This window comes from Tachyglossus aculeatus, chromosome 1 (assembly GCF_015852505.1).
Source record: "Tachyglossus aculeatus isolate mTacAcu1 chromosome 1, mTacAcu1.pri, whole genome shotgun sequence".
Lineage (NCBI taxonomy): Eukaryota > Metazoa > Chordata > Mammalia > Monotremata > Tachyglossidae > Tachyglossus > Tachyglossus aculeatus.
The window spans coordinates 113,247,483-113,272,352 of record NC_052066.1 but is presented as its reverse complement, the minus strand read 5'-3'; the positions used below and the strand labels follow the sequence as shown (position 1 = coordinate 113,272,352).

The 24,870-nt window shown below is 43.5% G+C and overlaps 1 non-coding gene across 1 annotated transcript; it reads left to right on the top strand.

The window, feature by feature from the left end:
- Positions 1 to 6,423: 6,423 nt before the first annotated feature.
- LOC119934186 lies at positions 6,424 to 6,562 on the top strand. Its single transcript, XR_005452875.1, has one exon. It is a non-coding gene; the product is annotated as a small nucleolar RNA SNORA7 (small nucleolar RNA).
- The last annotated feature ends 18,308 nt before the right edge of the window (positions 6,563 to 24,870 follow it).

Here is a 24,870-nt window from a genome sequence, read left to right as displayed (position 1 = left end):
AAGTTCCATACCTCTGTAACTATGGGAAGAGACTCAGTAGCCTGGGGGATGGAAGGTTTAGGGTGAGTTCAGCACCCAGTTTACTCTCGCCCTCAAATCCCTTCCACCCACATTGCTCTGCTACAACTGGAGGCCACAGCAATGGGAGCAGCACAAGCACATAAATTCTGGCTCGTCTCCCAGGACTAAATGAGGCATTTGCTCTATCTGTGCAATGGAAGAGCGGTGAGCTGTCAGTTCTGGTACGAATTAAAGTGCGTAGACTAGAAAGTTTGAACAATACACAGAACACTCATCCTCAGCTTTGAGCATTTCCAATAAACTCCTCTCCCTTTAATTTTCCCCACGAGTAAGACAAAGCCTATGCCACGGCACTACCTATCTTTTAGCTTGATTTTTAAGATAAACCCACTTTCCCAAAATTTCAAGAAAGCGAAATACATCTTGGTTTTCATTCCCAGAACACATGAGCCTATTACTGCCTGCAAGATACAGAGCAAAAATAAAATGTCTTTACGGAGGATGAAAAAGAACACAAAAACCTGTGTTCTTATGAACAACTTGGGAATTCTGTCTAATTTACACTCCACAGCTTGAAACTGGCTATTAGCTGATGCTTTCAAAGTTCCCAGCTGTGAAATGTCACAAATTCTGTACGAGCGATACTCTGCAAACAATGGACAGAAAATTGAATTCTACTTTCATGCAGGGTCAATATTATATTGTTGAGGTATCTGAACAAAGAATTTGCAAGATAACAAAATTAATGGGAATAAATCATTGATTTATTGAGTGTACTGTGTAGTACAAACACTGTGTGTAGAACACTACACTAAGCACTTGGATAACAAATATGATATGTAATTCCCCAACACTTTCTTAATCCTTTCACATTATAAAAATAAGCTGCTTCCTAATTTGGATTCTGATACAAAAGTTGAGTCTCAATCAATCGTATTTATTGAGTGCTTACTGAGCACTATGCTAAGCACCTGAACTATACTAAGTGCTTAAGGACGAAAATCAAATAATTAAAATAGCAATAAATGCTCAACAAAAAATTGGGCTGCCTGGGTGCACCTACCGCCCCAAATTCATTCAAAGACATTCATTGCCATTAGTTCTTCACCTACATAAATAACAATAAATAATTGTGGTATTTGTTAAGTGCTTACTATATGCCAGGCACTGTACTAAGCACTAGAGTAGATACAAGATAATCAGAATGGGCAAAGTCCCTGTCCCACACAGGGCTCACAGTCTTAATCCTCAGTTTATAGATGAGGTAACTGAGGCACAGAGAAGTGAAGTGACTTGCCCAAGGCCACACAGCAGACAAGTGGCAAAGCAGGATTATTAATTTATCTACATCCAAAAGAAGAGTCATCTCTGGCTCACAAATATCACTTTCACTCTGTGATCAGGTTATCAGAGAATTTCCTAGAGGTGTATGTAAATCATCATCATCATCATGTGGTATTCCTTAAGTGGTTCTGTGCAGAGCACTGTACTAAGCACTTGGAACAGTACAATACAACAGATTTGGCAGATATGTTCCCTTCCCCTCATGAGCTTAAAGTCTGTGGGGGAGGTAGATGTTAATATGAATAAATGATTTATACTATATAGTTTAAAGTGATATACATAAGGGCTGTGGGGTTGAGGGTGGAAAGATGGATTTGTGAAGGGGAGGGGCTCATCCTCGCCAGTGGGGAAGGGGTCTGCTCAGTCAATCAATCAATCGTATTTATTGAGCGCTTACTGTGTGCAGAGCACTGTACTAAGCGCTTGGGAAGTACAAGCTGGCAACATATAGAGACAGTCCCTACCCAACAGTGGGCTCACAGTCTAAAAGGGGGAGACAGAGAACAAAACCAAACACACTAACAAAATAAAATAAATAGAATAGGTATGTACAAGTAAAATAAATAGAGTAATAAATACGTACAAACATATATACATATATACAGGTGCTGTGGGGAAGGGAAGGAGGTAAGATGAGGGGGATGGAGAGGGGGACGAGGGGGAGAGGAAGGAAGGGGCTCAGTCAGGGAAGGCCTCCTGGAGGAGATGAGCTCTCAGTAGGGTCTTGAAGGGAGGAAGAGAGCTAGCTTGGCGGATGTTGGGAGGGAGGGCATTCCAGGCCCGGGGGGATGACGTGGGCCGGGGGTTGGTGGCAGGACAGGCGAGAAAGAGGCATGGTGAGGAGATTAGCGGCAGAGGAGCGGAGGGTGCGGGGTGGGCTGGAGAAGGAGAGAAGGGAGGTGAGGTAGGAGGGGGCGAGGTGATGGACAGTCTTGAAGCCCAGGGTGAGGAGTTTCTGCCTGATGCGCAGATTGATTGGTAGCCACTGGAGATTTCTAAGGAGGGAAGTAACATGCCCAGACCGTTTCTGGACAAAGACAATCCGGGCAGCAGCATGAAGTATGGATTGAAGTGAGGAGAGACATGAGGATGGGAGATCAGAGAGTAGGCTGATACAGTAGTCCAGACGGGATGGGATGAGAGCTTGAATGAGCTCCTGACTTGTCTGTCCCACCCTTGTCCTCAGAAAAATAGATAGCATCAGTTGTGGCGCACATGCACACATAAACACAATATTGTTAATCATAATGGTCCTAACAGCCGCACCATCATCATAAAAATTCCAATAAAGACTCATCAGTAGTGACATCTGACACCAAAGGACAGACAGGGGTGGGGGTTGGGTGGGGGGCAAAGGGGTTAGTCTGTCCTGTACTGTCCAATAGAGAAGCAGCGTGGCTCAGTGGAAAAAGCACGGGCTTTGGGGTCAGAGGTCATGGGTTCTAATCCCAGCTCTGCCATTTGTCAACTGTGTGACCTTGGGCAAGTCACAACTTCTCTGGGCCTCAGTTCCCTCATCTGTAAAATGGTGATTAAGACTCTAAGGCCCCACATGGGACAACCTGATCACCTTGTAAGTGCCCCAGTGCTTAGAACAGTGCTTTGCACATAGTCAGTGCTTAATAAATGCCATTATTATTATTATTATTATTATTGTTATTATTGTTATTATTATTATTATTATTATACTAAAGGGAGTGTGATGTTAACCTTTGCAGCCAGGCCTTACACTCTGATTGTCATAAAGCTTCAAACATAGTGACCCCAGTTGTTCAGCTTTAGCCATTTTTGATCAGATACATGCTAGCAAAACCACACCATTCCCATCACATTCTCAGGATATTCCCAGGAGGCTGCACCCACAAAGCGCTGCTTCATAAATGACCTTAATGAGGTCCAAATCTCTAAATTTAGTTTTTATAATTGTATTTGTTAAGTGTTTACTACGCCTCAAGCACTGTTCTAAGTTCTAGGGTAGATGCAAGCTAATCAGATTTGATACAGTCCCTGTTCTGGCTCAAATCTAAGTGAAAGGGAGGAGGATTTAATCTAGATTTAATAATAATGATGGTATTTGTTAAGCGCTTACTATGTGCAAAGCACTGTTCTAAGCACTGGGGAGGTTACAAGGGTGATCAGGTTGTCTCATGGGGGGCTCACAATCTTCATCCCCATTTTACAGATGAGGTAACTGAGGCACAGAGAAGTTAAGTGACTTGCCCAAAGTCACACAGCTGACAATTGGTGGAGCAGGGATTTGAACCCATGACCTCTGACTCCAAAGCCCCGCCTCTTGCCACTGAGCCACTGCTAATACCCATTTTACAGATGTGGTAACAGAGGCACTGAGAAGTGAAGTGACTTCCCTAAAGTCACACAGCAGATAAGTGGCAGAGCCGGGATGAGAACCCAGGTTCTCTGACTCCTGGCCTGTGCTCTTTCCACTAAGCCAAGCTGCTTCTCTTACCTGAGAGCACCTGGGGACTTGACCTTACCTCAATAAGAGGCTACTTGCTGAGGGCAACAAAGTCCTAGAAGGAGGAAATCTGGCTTTTCCATTCCCTGGGTTCTCCCTGGAGTTTGTATTCCCCATAACCTCTCATATTATTAAGCGCTTACTGTGTGCCGAGCACTGTATTAAGTGCTTGGGAGAGTTCAATATACAGAGTCAGAAGACAGAGTAGAGAAGAAACAAGTTTTGGAGGGTTTTTGTTTTGTTTTTTTTTAATGGTAACTTTTTAAGCGCCTACTATGCTCCAGACACTGTACTAAGCCCTGTAATAATTATGGTATTTGTTAAGTGCTTACTATGTGCCAAGCACTGTTCTAAGTGCTGGGGTAGATAGAGGGTAATCAGGTTGTCCCACATGGGGCTCACAGTTTTAATCCCCATTTTACAGATGAGGTAACTGAAGCACAGAGTAGTTAAGTGGCTTGCCCAAGGTCACACAGCAGACAAGTGGCAGAGTCAGGATTAGAACCCACATCCTCTGACTCTCAGGCCCATTCTTCTTCCACTAGCCCACGCTGCTTCTCATATTTCAGCCCGACTGTAGAGATGTGCTCTGATCATTTCTGCTTCTTCACCATGCCTCCATGTTTCACTGATCTCTCAGAAGTTGTTTTTTTCTTTAATTTCCAATTCACCGCTGCCTCCCCCATGCACACAAGCATATGTATCTCTATATATAATCTTGGTTTCTTGTGTCACATAAGGTAGTAGGGTCAATGTCCCTGGATGGGAGAAAAACAGATGCTATATAGGAAACTAGTTTTCCTGTCCTTCCTGCAGGAAGTCATCCCTCTGCAAAGATGACAGATAATATTCTCCAGTGTGTCTTGGAAGTTTTTCAGATCATGACTCTCTTTGCAATTGAATACTGTTATTTATATGTTTTCCACTACCGGCAAGAATATGTTTGGAATTCTTTGGGACAGGCCACTGGGAATGGATGGATGGTGTTTGCTGTCAGAAAGAAGCAATAAGCCTCGATGGGAGGCTTCAGGACTGAGAACCTGCCCAGAAGATTATAGTGCTAGTGGCTGAAACAGTGCCACTTGCATTAATTCATGCAGGTTACGTTCCATCCATCCAGGGTATTTATTGAGCGTTACTGTAAGCAGAGTAAGCAATCAACTGTATTTATTGAGCACTTGCTGTGTGTAGAGCACTATACTAAATACTTGGGAGAATTCAATGTAATAGAGGTGATAAACACGTTCCTTTCCTGCAATGAACTTCCACTCTAGCGGGGGAGACAGACATTAATATGAATGAATTACAGATATGTAAAAAAGTGCTATGGGGATGGTAAACAGATTCTGTTCGCTGCAGAGGTGGATAAGCAACCAAAAGGGGTTCTTGAGGAATGGGGAAACATGAGATTGAACTTTAGAAAAAATGATCTGGGCAGCAGAGTGAAGTATGGACTAGAGCTGGGGGAGACTGGAGGCAGAGAGGTTAGCAAGGAGGCTGATGCAGTAATCAATGCAGGATAAGATAAATGCTTGAATTAATGTGGTAGTAATAAATAAATAATGTTGGTATTTGTTAAGCGCTTACTATGTGCAAAGCACTGTTCTAAGCGCTGGGGTAGATGCAAGGTAATCAGGTTGTCCCACGTGGGGCTCACAGTCTTCATCCCTATTTTACAGATGAGGTCACCGAGGCCCAGAGAAGTGAAGTGACTTGCCCAAAGTCACACAGCTGACAAGTGGCGGAGCTGGGATTTGAACCCATGACCTCTGACTCCAAAGCCCGTGCTCTTTCCACTGAGCCACGCTGCTTCTCTAGTAGTAGTAGTAGTAGTAAGAGGAGGTAGGAGTAGGAGTAGTAGGTAGTAGTTTGGAAGGAGAGCGATGTTGTGAAGGCTGAACTGACAGGATTTGATGGCAGAATGAAATCCTCTGCACTCAGTACGCGCTAAATAAATATGCCTGAATGAATGGATATGGGGTAGGTTGATTGAGCAAAATTAGTCGAGGATAACGCCAAGTTTAGGGGTGGTGCTGTATTCAATGAGAGAAAAGTCATTGGGAGAACAGTGTTTGGTTGGGAAGATAAAGAATTCTGTTTTGGACATATTAAGCCTGAGGTGTCAGAGGAACATCCTAGAGGAGATATCCTGAAGGAGGGAGGAAATGCGAGAACTACGAATTGGAGAAGAGAAAGTGGAGACGGAGGGTGTAGACAACTCTTAGACAACTTTTTAGACTGTGAGCCCACTGTTGGGTAGGGACTGTCTCTATATGTTGCCAACTTGTACTTCCCAAGCGCTTAGTACAGTGCTCTGCACACAGTAAGCGCTCAATATGATTGATGATGATGATGATGAACTCACTTTAGGAGTTTGGAGAGGAATGGTAGGAGGGAGATGGGGTGATTGATACCTGGAGGGAGCCGTGGAGTCAAGGGAGGATTTTTTTTAGGATAGGGGAGACATAAGCATGTTTGAAAGCAGTGGGGAATTAGGCAATGGAGAGTGAATACTTGAATATGATGGTCAGGGAGGGACGAAGGTCGGGGGAAGTGCTGTGCTGAGGTATGAAGGTAAGGGACCCCTCTCAGGATTGCACCTGGAGAGTTTCCCGTACTCTACCAGTCTTGGCTACCGGAGGGAGAGTCAAGCAGAGGCATACCCACTCCATTCCTAGCTTGAGAAGTGGCTAGAGAGTGGGAAGGCAATTTGCTACAAGTCAAAACTCACCTGTGCTGGGCAGCAGTGGTATGGGAAAGAGTCAAGGGCAGACACTCAAGTTTATTGCACGGAAGAAGGCAATGGTAAGACATTTCCTTATTTTTCCAAGAAAACTCTACGGATCCATTACCAGAACGACTGCAGATGGAGGTGGGACATTCTAGGAGAAATGTGTCCTTGGAGTTGGGTCAGAGGTGACTCGACCGCCTAAGACAAGACCAGAAGGGAAGGGGGATGCTCTTTGATAAGTTGAGACACTTCATTCGTTCATTCATTCAATCAATCGTATTTATTGTACTTAGTGCTTGGGAGAGTACAATACAACAACAGATACATTCCTGCCCACAACAAGCCCACGGTGTAGAGAGGAAGACAGACATTAATATAAATGAATAAATAAATGGACAAATAAATAAATTACAGATATATACAGATACATACATATGTGCTGGGGAGATGTGAAGCAGCGTGGCTCAGTGGAAAGAGCCCGGGCTTTGGAGTCAGAGGTCATGGGTTCGAATCCCGGCTCCGCCACATGTCTGCTGTGTGATCTTGGGCAAGTCACTTAACTTCTCTGAGCCTCAGTTACCTCATCTGTAAAATGGGGATGAAGACTGTGAGCCCCACGTGGGACAACCTGATCACCCTGTATCCCCCCCAGCATTTAGAACAGTGCTTTGCATATAGTAAGCGCTTAACAAATGCCTATTATTATTATGTGAGGGAGGATGAATGAAGGAGAAAGTAAGAGCAGAGCAGAAGAGACTGTGAAAAGAGGAGAGGAGGGCTTAGTCAGGAAAGACTTCTTAGAGATGTGCCTTCAATAAGGTTTTGGGGTGGGAGAGAGCACCTGACTAATTTCATTCATTCAATCACATTTATCGAGTGCTTACTGTGTGCAAAGCACTGTACTAAGCACCTAGGAGAGTACAGTATAACAGCAGACACATTCCCTGCCCACAACAGGCTCACATTTGTGTCTGCCCCAGTGCTTGTAAGTGCTTAGTACATAGTAAGTGCTTAAATAATGATAATAATAGTAATAATGATAATGATGATGATGAAGATGATGATTAGGCAGGTTAGAGGGATAAGCTAGAAGATGGGCATTATGGTCCCTTGTCTACGTTAACGAGCTAATGCAGAACCGGGATCAATATCCAGCTCTTCTGATTCACAGAGCATGGCTCTTTCCAAAGGACCCACGGCAGACCTACTACAGATTATAGTCAACTCCACATTACCTGATCCAAAGGTGGCTTCAGAACAAAGTGTAACACAGCAGATGTGATCCTCCAACAAGCTTTCCATGACAACGTCCGAACACCCCAAGTTAACCCATCTTCAGCACTCGTGCCTATTTGGTTTTGCCATTGTATCACTGTTTCAGATTCCACTATTGGCAATTATTCTCATGCTTTTCTTAAGTCTGTCTCTCCCACACTGCTTGGAGAAGCTATAATAATAATAATAATAATAATAATAATGGTATTTGTTAAGCGCTTACTATGTGCAAAGCACTGTTCTAAGCGCTGGGGGATACAAGGTGATCAGGTTGTCCCACGTGGGGCTCACAATCTTAATCCCCATTTTACAGAAGAGGTAACAGACACAGAGAAGTTAAGTGACTTGCCCAAAGTCGCACAGCTGATAAGTGGCGGAGCCGGAATTAGAACCCATGACCTCTGACTCCCAAGCCTCTGACTCTTTCCACTGAGCCACGCAGCTTCTCTAATAATTGGTGTACTTGTTAAAAGCTCAATATGTGCCAATCACTGTACTAAGCACTGGGTAGATAGATTTCTGGTCAACTGAGCTTTCATTCAATTTCATTCAATTGTATTTATTGAGCACTTACTGTGTGTAAAGCACGTACTAAGAGTTTTGTACCTTGTTTCAGTTTGCGAGAAGCAAACTATGGGCCTAATGGAAAGAGCACAGGCCTATGAGGCAGAGGACCTGAGTTCTATTATCACTTATCTGCTGTGTGACCTTGGGCAACTCACTTAACTTCACTGTGCCTCAGTTCCCTCATCTGCAAAAATGGGGACTCAATACTTGTTCTCCCTTCTATTTAGACTGTGAGCCCCATGTGGAACCTAATAATCTTGTATCTACCCCAGTGTTTGACACATAGTAAGCACTTAAATACCACTATAGTATAGGTTTTTGTGTTTTTGTTGCACTGTCCTTAGCAGTTAGTATATTGCATTACACTGAGTGAATAGGCAAAAAATATGATGACTTCTTTTAGACGGTATTTTCAGTCTACTAATGGAAAAATGGCAGGAAGCTATGCCAAAACTTCTATACAGTTTTCTTAATGAATCAATGGTATTTACTGAGTGCCTCAGTGCAAAGCACAGTATGAAGTGCTTGACAGTACCAATATATCAATCACTCAATTATATTTACTGAGCACTTACTGTGTCCAGAGCACTTGTCTTATTTTGTCTTATGCTGTTGAGTCGTCTCTGACCTGTAGCGACTCCATGGACACATCTCTCCCAGAACGTCCCGCCTCCATCTGCAATTGTTCTGGTCGTTTTCTTAATGAATCAATGGTATTTACTGAGTGCCTCAGTGCAAAGCACAGTATTAAGTGCTTGAGAGTACCAATATATCAACCACTCAATTATATTTACTGAGCACTTACTGTGTCCAGAGCACTTGTCTTATTTTGTCTTATGCTGCTGAGTCGTCTCTGACCTGTAGCGACTCCATGGACACATCTCTCCCAGAACATCCCGCCTCCATCTGCAATTGTTCTGGTCGTGTATCCATAGGGTTTTTTTTTTGTAAAAATAGAGAAGTAAACGAGTCTCTGCCCTCAACTCCCTGCTGTGCCACCACTGCCCAGCACAAGTGAGTTTTGACTTGTAGCAGATTGCCTTCCACTCGCTAGCCACTGGCCAAGTTAGGAATGGAATGGGTATGCCTCTGCTTGACTCTCTTTCCCGTAACTGAGACTGGTAGAGTAAAGTCCTTGGGAGAGTACAATATAACAGAGTTAACAGACACTTTCCCTGCCCACAGTGAGTTTATAGCTTAGAGGGGGTATCTTAATCCCCATTTTACAGACAAGGTAACGGAGGCCCAGGGAAGTTAAGTGGCTTCCCCAAGGTCACACAGCAGATAAGTGGTGGTGGAGCCCGAATAAGAACCCAGGCCCAGTGAATCCCTTGCCCCATGATCTCGCTCCACAAAAATTTTACAATTTGTAAGCTCAACCTTCCAAATGATCAATTATTTTGATTGGAGGCAGAAGTGCTCAAGTAGTAGAAATGTAATAATGAAGTTGATCATTCCCTCACACCCCTGGAGTGAAGCTGGGCTGAGAGATAGGTCCTGTCCTGTTTAACCTATTCTGTGCTGCCAGCTCTTAGTACAGAGCTTTTGCATACAGTAAATGCTTAATAAATGCAACTGAATGAAAACCTGAAAGTACAGGGCACCTAGATACTGAAGGAAGCATTCTTCTAATCCTAAGAAACTTGCAACATCAAGGGTCTTTATTCTAGTTACCTGGGACTGTTGAATGCTGTGACTCTCATCTTGAGGCTTTTCCCAAGAAATTCAGACAGTGATTATGAATCGCTGTACAGGGCTGGCGCAGCACAATAAAGCTCGGGTGACCCAGCCAACAAGCGAGATACCCTAGATAACTCCAAAGATTTTCATTGGCAACACATAACCTAATCCCATACCAAATTCTGCTACTTAGACAGCACTCGGCACAAGGCTATAGCTAGACAAACTAACAGAAAACAGAATTTTAAAACCAAGAAAATTTTAGAGACGTGCCAAGGCCAAGTGGAAAGAGCACAGTCCTGTTAGTCAAGAGAACCTGTGTTCTAATCTATTCGCTGCCACTTGCCTGCTATGTGAGTTTGGGTAAGTCAACTTCTCTGTGCCTCCATTTCCTCATCTGTCTTCTAGACTGTGAGCCCTTTGTTGGGTAGGGCCCGTCTCTATATATTGCCAACTTGTACTTCCAAAGCGCTTAGTACAGTGCTATGCACACAGTAAGTGCTCAATAAATACGACTGAATGAATGAATGACTCAATAAAGTTCTCCTTCCTCTTCAAAATGTGAGCCCCTTGGGGAACAGCGACAATGTCCGGTCTGGTTATTGTGTATCTACCCCAGCACTTCGAACAGTTCTTGGCAAATAGTAAGTGCTTAACAAATATCATTATTATACTTATAAAAGGTGATCAGATTTCATGTCAAGCTGAACAGTCTGTAAACTGCAGTAATGCCAAACTTGCATATCTGGACTTATTCCAGAAGATTGATCCACTTTTTACAGCTATTTCACCGGCATCCCCAATGAATCATTCTCCACATCAAATAGCAGATTACCTTTAACGAGGTCAGTGCAAAAGCACTGACACAATGCTGTTTCACATAATGCCATTGGGTGACAGACATATGAATGGTGAGGCGATTTCAAAAGCAACTGGTGTATAATGAACTGAAAGGGGACACACAGAAGCAGAGAGTGGAAAAATAAAAAGTTTTTCAAGACACAAAGAAGCACAGCCCCAAACTAAGTGATGTAACAACGAACGGTTAGGGGAGCACTGCACCAGGAAAACGAGTCTTATAGGCAGCAGTACAATTAGTCCAACAATGGTATGTATTGAGCACTGTACTACGCACTTGAGAGAGTACGATGCAAGAGTTAGCAGAAGTGTTCCCTGCCCACAGTGAGGTTACAGTCTACGTAAGTGTAGGCTTTGTGGAGATTGTGACCCTGTGAGCCTACTTAGACTGTGAGCCCTATGTGGGATAGAGACTATATCCAATCTGATTGTGTGGTAATAATAATAATAATAACAATGGCATTTATTAAGTGCTTACTCTGTGCAAAGCACTGTTCTAAGTGCTGGGGAGGTTACAAGGAGATCAGGTTGTCCCACGAGGGGCTCACAGTCTTAATCCCCATTTTACAGATGAGGGAACTGAGGCCCAGAGAAGTGAAGTGACTTGCCCAAAGTCACACAGCTGGCAGTTGGCAGAGCTGGGATTCGAACCCCTGACCCCTGACTCCAAAGCCCGTGCTCTTTCCACTGAGCCACGCTGCTTCTCCGAGCAGTGTGGTATCCACCCCTACGCTTAGCACAGTGTTCGGCACACAGTAAGCACTTAACAAATGTTACAATTCATTCATTCATTCATTCATTCAATCATAGTTATTGAGCGCTAACTGTGTGCAGAGCACTGTACTAAGCGCTTGGGAAGTACTTATTATTGTGGCCTCAGGAGGCAGCCTAGAAAACTGAGAGGTGGGGAATGGCACAAAGGTATCAGTTAGGCAAGGTATTATTTTATGAAAAATGTGGACTAGAGTTTCAGTGGGGCACCAATAATAATAATTATTATTATATTTGTTAAGTGCTGACTATGTGCCAGGCACTGTTCTAAGCACTGGGATAGATACAAGGTAATCAGGTTGGACACAGTCCCTGTCTCACATGGGGCTCACAGCCTCAATCCCCATTTTACAGATGAGGGAACTGAGGCCCAGAGAAGTGAAGTGACTACCCCTAGGTCACACAACAGACAAGTGGCAGAGTGGGATTAGAACCCATGACCTTACTCCCAGGCCCGTGCTCTATCCACTACATCATGTAGCTATTAGATTCCACAGTATCTACTTGTGTATCTATCTGTAATAGTATCTATCACAATATTTGCTCTACCCTCCCTCCCCACAGCACTTGTGTATATATGTACATATCTATCATTGTATTTAGTCATATTAATGTCTGTTTCCTTATTTTGTTGTGTACATATATCTTTAAGTCTATTTATAGTGATGCTATTGATGCCTGTTTACTTGTTTTGATGTCTGTCTTCCCCCTTCTACACTGTGAGCCCATTGTGGGCAGATATTGTATCTCTTTGTTGCTGAACTATACTTTCCAAGTGCTCAGTACAGTGCTCTGAACACAGTAAGCGCTCGATAAATACGACTGAATGAATGAACGAATTGAATGAACAGTACACCCAGTTCCCCTATAGTGCTGGTTTACATTCTTGCAAAATCCAAACGAAGGAAAATTAGCCTAATACACTTTACAAAGCTATAAGAATCCAAAGGGTTTCTTTCAATGCAGGGATCGTGGTGTAACCCAGCAAGTACCTGCTGTCAGACAAAAATAAATAAATAAAAATTACAAATTCCCTGTCAACATTTCAGTGAAATATATACGGAAAACATGCGTTATGACAAAACTGTGTGTATACACTGTCAGCTTCAAAAATGAAGAACTGCAGTAAATGTTTACATCTCTGCACGTTCTCCCACTGCAGAAAGGAGTAGGCTCCTTATTCAAGCACTTAGTACAGTGCTCTGCACACAGTAAGTGCTCAATAAATATGATTGAATGAATGTATACATATATATGTATATATGTTTGTACATATTACTCTATTTTACTTGTACATATTTATTCTATTTATTTTATTATACTTTCCAAGTGCTTAGTACAGTGCTCTGCACACAGTAAGCGCTCAATAAATACGATTGAATGAATGAATGAATAATCCTATAGAGCACGACTTCAGTGTCTGCCCTGAAAATTATTGACCTGCAAGAAGTCAAGTTGCCAAATTTATATAGATTAGAAAAAAATATTCATAATTGGAGCTTGGAACCTCTCCAAAGCACCTTTAACCCCTTTCTCCTTAGTTAACTATGCTTTCCAGACCTTTTCAAAGGCTCACACCCTGTTTGTCATAAAGCTGCATTCACCCTTCCCCATCATTTTATTTCCTTTTATGCACCACTGATGTCGGCTTTAGATTGCTAACCCCCAGAGGGCAGTGGCTGTGTCTTTTCATCTGCTTTGTCTAGGATGTAATAATATACCATATAATGAACGTGTGGGTTGCTTAATGAATATGAATTAACGAGAATGAAGATTTCTTAAAGAAGGTGGGGATCAATTAGAGACTCTGGTACATGACTAGCTCTTAAAAGGCTACAAGATGAAGGTTATCAACTGGGAAGGTCATGTATGTCTGTGGAAGCTGTATTTACAGACCTACGTGTCACAGCAATTGAAGTGACCAACCTACTCTATCACCCGGTCTTTACCACAAACCCACCTTTCAGAACACCTGGGTTTAGAGGCCCTGGTTCTAATCCCGCTCCGTCACTAGTCTGCTCGGTGACCTGCGCAAGTCACCTCATGTCTCTGGAAAATGGAGATTCAATCCTACTCCCTCCGATTCAGGCTGGGAGCCCTGTATGAGACAGGGATTGTGTCTGACCAAATTAATTTGTACCTGCCCCAGAACTTAGTACAGTGCTTGGCACATAGTAAGTGCTTAAACACCATAATTAACACTTCCATCTATACCAATTAGGTGGCAAAAGGCAGGCCAGTATCACAAACAATGAGGGATATAGTCAATCCACCCACTGAAGAAATCACAGTACCATAATCGGAATCAATCAATCGTATTTATTGAGCGCTTACTGTGTGCAGAGCACTGTACTAAGCAGTGCACTAAGCAGTGTACTAATCAGAAGCAGTGTGGCCTAGTGGATAGAGCACACGCTTGGGAGTCTGGAGGACCTAAATTCTAAACCCGGCTCCACCTCTTGACTTCTGGGTCTTGGGCAAATCACTTAACTTTTCTGCACCTCAGTTATCTGTAAAATGGGGATTAAGACTGTGTGAGCCCCATGTGGGATGGGGACTGAATTCAGATTGATTAGCCTGTATCTAATCCAGCACTTAGGGCACATAGTAAATGCTTAAAAAAAAATAGCATTTAGAAAAAAGAACCTCACTGGGTGGGACACACGAGAAGAACGGATATACAAACAGCTGCTGCTTGGTGAGATGAAAGAAGGAAGTCATAGGAAAGAACAGAAGAAACATTTGAAAGACACAAGAGTAATGAAGCAAAGCCTCAACTGCTGATGCAGGCCCTTCAGCACTTCGATACTCGGCCACAGCACCTATGTCCATATCTTTCAACTCTGCTGTTTCCCCTATCTGTAAATCATCTAAATAGCTGTCTCTCTCACTAGACTGCAAGCTTCTTGAGGGCAGGGATCATGTCTACCAACTCTACTGCGCAGTATAATAGAGCTGTACAGGAGCAGTGTTGCCTAGTAGTAGGAGCACAGGCTTGGGAATCAGCAGACATGGATTCCAATTCCGGCTCTGCCACTTGCCTGCTGTGTGACACCAGGCAAGCCACTTATCTTCTCTGTGCCTCAGTGTCCTCGTCTGTAGAATGGGGGTTCAATACCTGCTCTTCCCCTACGTAGACTGCAAACACCAGGTGGGACAGGGACTGTGTCCAACTTGATTATCTTACATCCTCCCCAGCACTTAGAAAAGTGCTCAACGCATAATGTGTGCTTAGCAAATACCATAATCATTATTATTACTCTCCCAAGTGCTTGGTGCAGTGCTCTGCAAACAGTAAATATCATCGATTGACTGATTGAACAGCTGGGTGATGTCAGCAGATAATCAACCAGCCCGGTGAACTGGAATTAGAAAAGGGAAATATCGCACAAAGTGCTTCTAGGAGATTGGAGACAAAAGGAAGGAGAACAACTTGACCCCTGGCCCTCTTCATGAAAGTGATGTAGCAGGGATTTTTGTTGAACAGTGGTGTCACCAGACACATTCACATACACTAACAATAATAATAATTGTGGTTTTTGTTATGCAATTCCTATGTACTAAGAGCTGGGGTGGATACAACTGTATTGGGTTGGGCACAGTTCCTGTCCCTGATGGGGCTCACAGTCTTAATTCCCATTTTAGAGATGAGGTAAATAAGGCACAGAAAAGTAAAGTGACTTGCCCAAGGCCACGCAGCAGACAAGTGGCAGAGATGGGATTAGAACCCATGACCTTCAGACTCCCAGGACTGTGCTCTATCCACTGCTCCATGCTGCTTCTCACTCTTGACAACCCTAGTGACACCTTCAACCTCAGAAGAAAACTATGTTAAATGTCAGAAATGAAAGGAAGTCCATTTTGGCAAGACCTCCTTGGTTCAGCAGTAGGAAAATATGGTTATGATGGAATCATATTTTTTGAAAACATTTACACCCATGTAATAAACACCTTTGTCTCTTTAACTGAACACAAAATAAACTGCATGGCTAACATGACTTCCTTCTGCTGTAAAGACATTTGACAATTTTGAAAAACAAACCTATCCATCAGTGACTGTTCAACTCTTTGAACTCAGAGCATTCTTTGGCAGCCTCTGTAAGAATTTACTGAAGTCATTTCACACAAGTCACCTACAAAATTTTGGCCCAATGACATTTCTTTGAATAACGTCCCTTGAAAACCTCAATGAAAAGTAATTTGCACGTGCAGAGCTATAATACCATCTTAATTCACTTCCTAATTTGGTCAGTCAGTCAACCATATCTACTGAGTGCTTACTGTGTGACGAGCACTGTATTAAGTGCCTGGGAGAGTAAAAAAGAATGAAAAACTGTTGTACTATATTACCCGAAGGAATTTTCTCTTCAACATCATCACTGAAAATTTGCTGAGCCCCAAGGGGGGCTACACTGTGATACCAGGGTATGTGTGCATGTTTGTGTGTTTATTTGGGTGTGCACGTGTGTTTTTGTGTGTATGCGTGAATATAAGCATCCGCCTTTGTTTTCAAAGATGATACTACCGGCAGTGAGATAAAATTAATATGAGCAGGATTGGGAAGAGAAGAGTAAATGAGGGACCAATCTGTGGCTGACAATCCAAACCCAAACACCACGGAGAGATTAAGGCTCTGGTGCACCCGTTTCACACTCGAGAAGAGAGTTTTTAAGGCACCTCTTCTAGATCTTGCCAATCTTCCGGTTCATCAATGAATGGTACTTATTCATTTGATTATTGAGTGCTTACTGTGTGCAGAGCACTGTATTTGAGAAGCAGTGTGGCCTAGTGAGAAGCAATGTGTCCTAGTGGAAAGAGCACAGGTTTAGGAGTGAGAGGACCTGGGTTCTAATCCCAGTTCTGCCACCACTCTGCTGTGTGACCTTGGGCAAGTCACTTCTTTTCTTTGTCCCTTGGTTGCCTCATCTGTAAAAGGGGGATTAAGACTGTGAGCCCCATGTGGCACAGGGACTATGTCCAACCTGATTAATAATAATAATAATAATGACAGCATTTATTAAGCGCTTACTATGTGCAAAGCACTGTTCTAAGCACTGGGGAGGTTACAAGGTGATCAGGCTGTCCCACGGGGGGCTCACAGTCTTAATCCCCATTTTACAGATGAGGTAACTGAGGCCCAGAGAAGTTAAGTGACTTGCCCAAAGTCACACAGCTGACAATTGGCGGAGCTGGGATTATTACCTTGTAACTACCCCAGTGCTTAGAACAGTGCCTGGCACATGGTAAGTGCTTAACAAATACAATTAAGTGCTTGGAAGAGTATAATACAAAAGCGTTTGTTGACACGTTCCTTGCCCACAGCAAGCCCATAGTCTACAGCGCTTAGTAGGTGCAGAGCATGGAAGAGAACAATGCAACAGAGTTGGCAGGCATGTCCCTGCCCACAAAGAGCTCCAAATTTAAGCTAAGCAGGACTACAAAAATTACATAAGACCAGAGCAATAGTCAAAACAAAACAGTAGGGTACTACTGCTAATTAATGTTAGGAAAAAAATTAATGTTAGGAAGAGTTGCTTTGAAGAGCCTGGGAAAAGTCATGAAATGTGCTGATGTAACAACTGCCACAAAAATACAAATTGTCAACTCTATGGTGTTTCCAGTGACAGTGTACAGATATGAAAGCTGGGCAGTGAAAAACAGGGTAGAAAGAACATCAATTCTTTTGAAATGAAGTGTTGGAGAAGGTTTTTGTGAATACTGTGGACTGCCCGAAAAACAAAAAAATGGATTTTGGAGCAAATTCAACCAAAGTGATCTTTGGAAGGCCAAATGACTCGACTTAGATTAGCATATTTTGGACACATAATCAAGAGGACTGATTCTCTAGAGAAGACACTAATGCTAGGAAAAGCCCAGGGAAAAAGTGGAAGAGGCAGACCAGCAGGTAGATGGATAGAGAGCATAACAACGATAATGGAAGAACCATTAGAAAGGTTGCGGATTACGGAAGAGGACAGGACGTTCTGGAGACGGTATATCCTTGGAGTCTCTATGAATTGGAAACAACTAGACGGAACTAAATAAGAGTAATACTATTGCTAAAGGAGTGGATGTCTAGAGAGGTGTAACCCACCACAACTGCTGGAAAACAACTGGTTCATTCGGGAAAGCTTGAGACTTCTAAGCTTAGTTTCAAGTCAGATCACTCTCTCCCAGTCAGTCAGTCATATTTCTTGAGCACTTACTGTGTGCAGAGCACTGTACTAAGTGCTTGGGAAAGTACAATATACCAATATAGAGACACATTCCCTTCCCTGCTACATCTCTTACATACATATTGTTATACTCTACTGCTGCCTGTAGATTTTAGTGTTTGTCTATTTAGTTAGATTGCAAGATCAATGAGGGTAGGGATCATGTTTACCCCCTCTAGTGTACTCTCCCAAGCTTTAAAGTACAGTGCTCTGCATATAGAAGGTGTTTAATACCACTGGATGATTGTAGGCTAAGCTTTACCCTTCCCTAAACAGAAGAATCTGTAAACAGACCTTTAGGCATTGTTTGATTCAATCTGTGGAAAGCTTGATAGATAATGATAGCATTTATTAAGTGCTTACTATGTGCAAAGCATAAGTGCTGGGGAGGTTACAAGGTGATCAGTTTGTCCCACTGGGGACTCACAGTCTTCATCCCCATTTCACAGATGAGGTAACTGAGGCCCAGAGAAGTTAAGTGACTTGCCCAAAGTCACAAAGCTGACAAGTGGTGGAGCCAGGATTTGAACATATTTGTTACTCTATTTATTTATTTATTTATTTATTTTACTTGTAAATATCTATTCTATTTATTTTATTTTGTTAGTATGTTTGGTTTTGTTCTCTGTCTCCCCCTTTTAGACTGTGAGCCCACTGTTGGGTAGGGACTGTCTCTATATGTTGCCAACTTGTACTTCCCAAGCGCTTAGTACACTGCTCTGCACACAGTAAGCGCTCAATAAATACGATTGATGATGATGATGATGACCTCTGACTCCAAAGCCCGGGCTCTTTCCACTGAACCACGCTGCTTCTCCACGTTGAGATGACAGTGTGGTTTAGTGGAAGGAGCACAGGATTGGGCGTCAGAGGACGTGGGTTCTAATCCCGGCTTCACCACTTGCCTGCTGTGTGACCTTGGGCAAGCCACTTCACTTCTCTGTGCCTCAGTTCCCTTCTCTGTAAAATGGGGATTAAGACTGAGCCCCACATGGGACAACCTGACTACCTTGAATCTACCCCAGCACTTAGAACAGTGCTTGGCACATAGTAAGTGCTTAACAAATACCATGATAATAATAATTATTATTATTATTTGCCCCATTATATGTAAGATCCTCAAGGGGAGGAACTTGTATTATTTTTTTTGAGGGTATGCACTAAGGGCTTACTATGTGCCAAGAACTGTACTAAGCACTGGAGAAGAAACAAGGTAACCAAGTTGGACACAGTCCCTGTCCCACATGGGGCTGAGAGTCTAGAGAAGCAGCATGGCCTGGTGGCATGCTTCTACAGCTCAGCCCGCACCCTCCGCTCCTCTGCCGCTAATCTCCTCACCGTGCCTCGTTCTCGCCTGTCCCGCCATCGACCCCCGGCCCACGTCCTCCCCCGGGTCTGGAATGCCCTCCCTCTGCCCATCCGCCAAGCTAGCTCTCTTCCTCCCTTCAAGGCCCCACTGAGAGCTCACCTCCTCCAGGAGGCCTTCCCAGACTGAGCCCCTTCCTTCCTCTCCCCCTCGTCCCCCTCCCCATCCCCCCGTCTTACCTCCTTCCCTTCCCCATAGCACCTGTATATATGTATATCTGTTTGTACACATTTATTACTCTATTTATTTATTTTACTTGTATTTTATTTTACTTTGTTAATATGTTTGGTTTTGTTCTCTGTCTCCCCCTTCTAGACTGTGAGCCCACTGTTGGGTAGGGACTGTCTCTATATGTTGCCAACTTGTACTTCCCAAGCGCTTAGTACAGTGCTCTGCACACAGTAAGCACTCAATAAATACGACTGATTGATTGACTGATTTCTTCTGACGACTTGACACCTGTCCACATGTTTTGTTTGGTTGTCTGTCTCCCCCTTCTAGACTGTGAGTCCACTGTTGGGTAGGGACCGTCTCTGTATGTTGCCAACTTGTACTTCCCAAGTGCTTAGTTCAGTGTTCTGCGCACATTAAGCACTCAATAAATATGGCTGAATGAATAAATGAAGAGCAGGGGCTTGGGAGTCAGAGGTCAGGGGTTCTAATTCCAGCTCTGCCAAGTGTCTGCTTGGGAAAGTGACCTTGGGTACGTCCCTTAACTTCTCTGTGCCTCAGTTACCTCATCTTTAAAATGGGGATTGAGACTGTGAGCCCTGTGTGGGATGGGGACTGTATCCAATCTGATTACCTTATATTTACCCCAGAGCTTAGAACAGTGCTTGGCACATAGTAAGCACTTAATAATTATGATAATAATTATGGCATTTGTTATGTGGGAGGAAGTCCGATTTAATCCCCATTTTACAGATGAGCTAAGGCACAGAGAATTTAAGTGACTTGCCCAAGGTCACCCAGCAGACAAGCGACGGAGCCAGAATAAAAACCCAGATCCTCTGACGCCCAGCCCCGTGCTCTTTCCACTAGACCACGCTGCTTCTCAATCTTTCTACTGCGTCTTCCCAACAGCCCAAGACAGTTCTTGGTACATGGTAATCGCTCAGTTAAAAGCTACTGACTGGTGAATAAACACATATAGCCCAAAAGAGAGCAATGAATGCTGAGAACATCAAAGGGGCTTGCCTAACTCAGAGTGGGGTGACTGTCCATACATCACACAGAGAAGAACACAGTCAACAGCTACAGTTTGAAAAGTCAAGCTATTAGAGTTCACATCAATTGAATATTCCTTCATCATCACCATCAATCGTATTTATTGAGCGCTTACTGTGTGCAGAGCACTGTGCTAAGCGCTTGGGAAGTACAAGTTGGCAACATATAGAGACAGTCCCTACCCAACAGTGGGCTCACAGTCTAAAAGGGGCTCACAGTAGATTTGTGAATCCATTGTCCAGAAAAAATCCCAGTGTCTCTGCCTCAGTTTCCTCTTCTGTAAAATAGGGCTAATGATATATTTACCATAAATTACGGCCTGCCAAACAGAGATTTGTTAAAACCAGTTATCACTGTAAACTAATCTTCTAACAAATGCTGTTTACCAAATATCTGCCTCTGCTAGGGTTGAAGATTAGTTTTTCCCAAATGCATTATCTGTATTTTTCCAAGTTGAATCTCAGTTTCTTATTTCCTGCCCATATTTCTAAACTCTCGGAGCCTCTCTATATTTCTTCTCTGTCCTCCCGGCTATTAGTAACACTTCCCTATTTAGTGTCATCGTCAGACATGATACACTGTTTACCGCCACCTTACTGACCATTAATAAAGATGCTTTAAAAGAATAGCAGTATGCAAATGATTTTCAGTGTGGTATTTCCAGCCTTGACTTTCTCACAAACCTATATTTCTTCCTGTTTCAATCAAGAGATCGCTGATGGGCTAGGTGCTTTCTTTGCTCCATCGCGATGCAGCGAATAAGGACCATCTTGTTACGCTGCACAGTAACTTGTTTTGAATTTCCAAGACTTGTTATGCCATGGACATGACAGGTTCTCCCTGCTCAGACTGTGAAACTCCACGTGGGAGCTGATCATCTTGCTTTTACCTAAGTGTTTAGTACAGTGCTTGGCACACAGTAAGCACTTAATAAATACCACAACTGGGGGTACCCTGAGCCTGTCTAAGATGGCTACGGAGAGTCCACTCACGAGGCCCCGGGAGAGGATACCTTCTAGTTTGGGAGAAAATTCTAGGGATCAGAATTTTAATTAAACCTCCATAAACTTCTGATCCTCAGAACGTTAATATCAGACACCAGCACTTCTTGCTGTTGGAAGGATTAAGCCTGTGAGCCCGTTGTGAGACAGGGACTGTGTCCAACCTGATATCTAACCCAGAGCTTAGAACAGTGCTTGGCACATAGTGAGTGTTTAACAAATATCATAATAATAATCCTCATCACCCGAGTGCCAATATTGTGTATAAATTGGAACAATTGCAACCTGTAACCAGTGCAGTATCTCACCTTGAGATTTCTGATCACTCATTCATTCATTCATTTAATTGTATTTATTGAGTGCTTCACGCGTGCAAATCAATCAATCAATCGTATTTATTGAGCGCTTACTGTGTGCAGAGCACTGTACTAAGCACTTGGGAAGTACAAGTTGGCAACATATAGAGACAGTCCCTACCCAACAGTGGGCTCACAGTCTAAAAGGGGGAGACAGAGAACAAAACCAAACATAGTAACAAAATAAAATAAATAGAATAGATATGTACAAGTAAAATAAATAGAGTAATAAATATGTACAAACATATATACATATATACAGGTGCTGTGGGAAAGGAAAGGAGGTAAGATGGCGGGGATGGAGAGGGGGACGAGGGGGAGAGGAAGGAAGGGGCTCAGTCTGGGAAGGCTTCCTGGAGGAGGTGAGCTCTCAGTAGGGCCTTGAAGGGAGGAAGAGAGCTAGCTTGGTGGATGGGCAGAGGGAGGGCATTCCAGCCCCGGGGGATGACATGGGCTGGGGGTCGATGGCGGGACAGGCGAGAACGAGGTATGGTGAGGAGATTAGCGGTAGAGGAGCGGAGGGTGTGGGCTGGGCTGTAGAAGAAGAGAAGGGAAGTGAGGTAGGAGGGGGCGAGGGGATGGAGAGCCTTGAAGCCCAGGGTGAGGAGTTTCTGCCTGATGTGCAGATTGATTGGTAGCCACTGGAGATTTTTGAGGAGGGGAGTAACATGCCCAGAGCGTTTCTGGACAAAGACAATCCGGGCAGCGGCATGAAGTATGGATTGAAGTCTAGAGACCACGAACCATGGTCAATTTGAATTCTAACTCTATCTTTAAAATTCCTAGACAACACAGCCAACTCTTTGCCCTCCACAAGCATTCTCTGCATAATAATAATGGTATTGGTTAAGCACTTACTATGTGCCAAGCACTGTTCTAAACACTTGGGTATATACAAGGTAATCAAGTTGTCCCACGTGGGGCTCAAAGTCTAAATCCCCATTTTGCAGATGAGGGAACTGAGGCACGAGAAGTGAAGTGACTTATCCAAAGTCACACAGGTGACAAGTGGCGGAGCTGGGATTAGAGCCCATGACCTCTGACTCCCAAGGCCGTGCTCTTTCCACTGAGCCACACTGCTTCTTTGCATTCTTTTATTCAGTTTCCAGGGGCTTTGGTGAAGCTGGGAGGCACCACCAGGCATAGAGTTGAACATCTCCACCTACCCCAGGAACTGTATTTTTTACATCTGCGTTCAATTTGAGGCTTTCCTGTTTAAAGGGGGATGTGGAGAACTTGGAGAAAGTCCAGAAGAAAAGAAAATCCATAAAATTGAAGGGTTACAGAAGTGTCCCAAAGAAAGATGAAAGCAACTGGGTTTATCTAGCTTGAAGAATGGAAGGTTCATACGTGACAATAAAAGGCTTTATGGTAAATGAAGGGTTATTGTGTGGAGGGCACTGATAATCCATCTCTACCAGCACAAGAGGAAATAGCCTTAATTTTCATCAGAAGGGATTGAAGTTGCATACGATGAAGAGTTTGTGATCACCTAGGCATATCTATCGCCAATGCAGTAGTTCTTTTCTAAGTAGAAAACTTCCAGAAATAAGTACCTCTAACTCTTCCCTGGGGAGACTGTTGTTAATATGGTGAATGTAACAGGGAACTCTGTGGTTTGGCACATTTGAATCTGAGTAAAAAACAACTATTTTCACACAAACACACCTCCCTCCCCCACCCCCAATAGGGACAAAGCAAGTTTTGAAATACAAAAAGTAAATGCTGTTAGCCAAATGACCTGAGATAGGTTCACAGGTGTCCTGATGTAGCAGGGGAGTGACTACAACTGGGCAATCAGAGCAGAGTTGTAGAAAGTAGACTCAATTTGCGGGGAAGGAGGAAGGGAGGACTGCAGGAAAGGAAACAAGTGAGTGATTCTGTACAAAATGCCCTCAGCTCAATTCAATTCAGAGGTTTTAGACAGTGGAAGTCTCGGAAGTAGTTCGGGTCATGTGCCCTCAAAATGAGGCTCAAATATAGACAAATTGACCGCCCCCCCCAAAAAAAAGTGTACTCTCCCAAGCGCTTAGTACAGATCTCTGCATACACTGTGTTCAATAAATATGATTGATTGCTGGCACTCACTTTTAGAGATTAGCACACTGAGACAATTGAATGGCATACCACAGATCAGTGGGCTAGACAGCCTGGTAGCTGCTTCAATAAAAAAAGCAATATTGCCTAGTGGAAAGAGCAAAGACCTTCTGTCTGACCTTGGACAAGTTACTTACCTTCTCTTTGCCTCCCTTTCCTCATCTGTAAAATAGGGATTCAGTACCTGTACTCCTTCCTACTCAGACTTTAAGTCTCTTGTGGGGCAGGGACTGTGTCGGATTTGTTTATTTTTTTTTTTAATCTGCCCCAGCCCTTAGAACAGTACTCACAAGCCCTTAATCTTGGCAAGTAACCACCACTCTCGCCCCCTTCAAAGCCTTATTAAAAATCCCTTCTCCTTCAAGAAACCTTATCTTAGACCTCATTTTCCCCTACTCCTTCTTCTACCTCTTCTTTCCAACTAGCTAGCTAGTTGGATGTGTGGAGGGAGGGCATTCCAGGCCAGGGGGAGGACGCGGGCCGGGGGTTGACGGCGGGACAGGTGAGAACGAGGTACAGTGAGGAGGTTAGTAGCAGAGGAGCGGAGGGTGCGGGCTGGGCTGGAGAAGGAGAGAAGGGAGGTGAGGTAGGAAGGGGCGAGGTGATGGACAGCCTTGAAGCCCAGGGTGAGGAGTTTTTGCTTGATGCGTAGGTTGACAGGCAGCCACTGGAGATTTATCTGTAAAATGGGGATTAAAAGGGTGAGCACTATGTGGGACAGGTATCTACTCTAGCATTTAAAACAGTGTCTGGAAAATAGTAAGCATTTAATGAATCCCACAATTATTATTATTATTATGATTACTGATCTCACAGTATTATGCACTGGGATAGATAAACGATTGGACAGACTCCCATCTCATACAGGGACACAATTTACCTTAT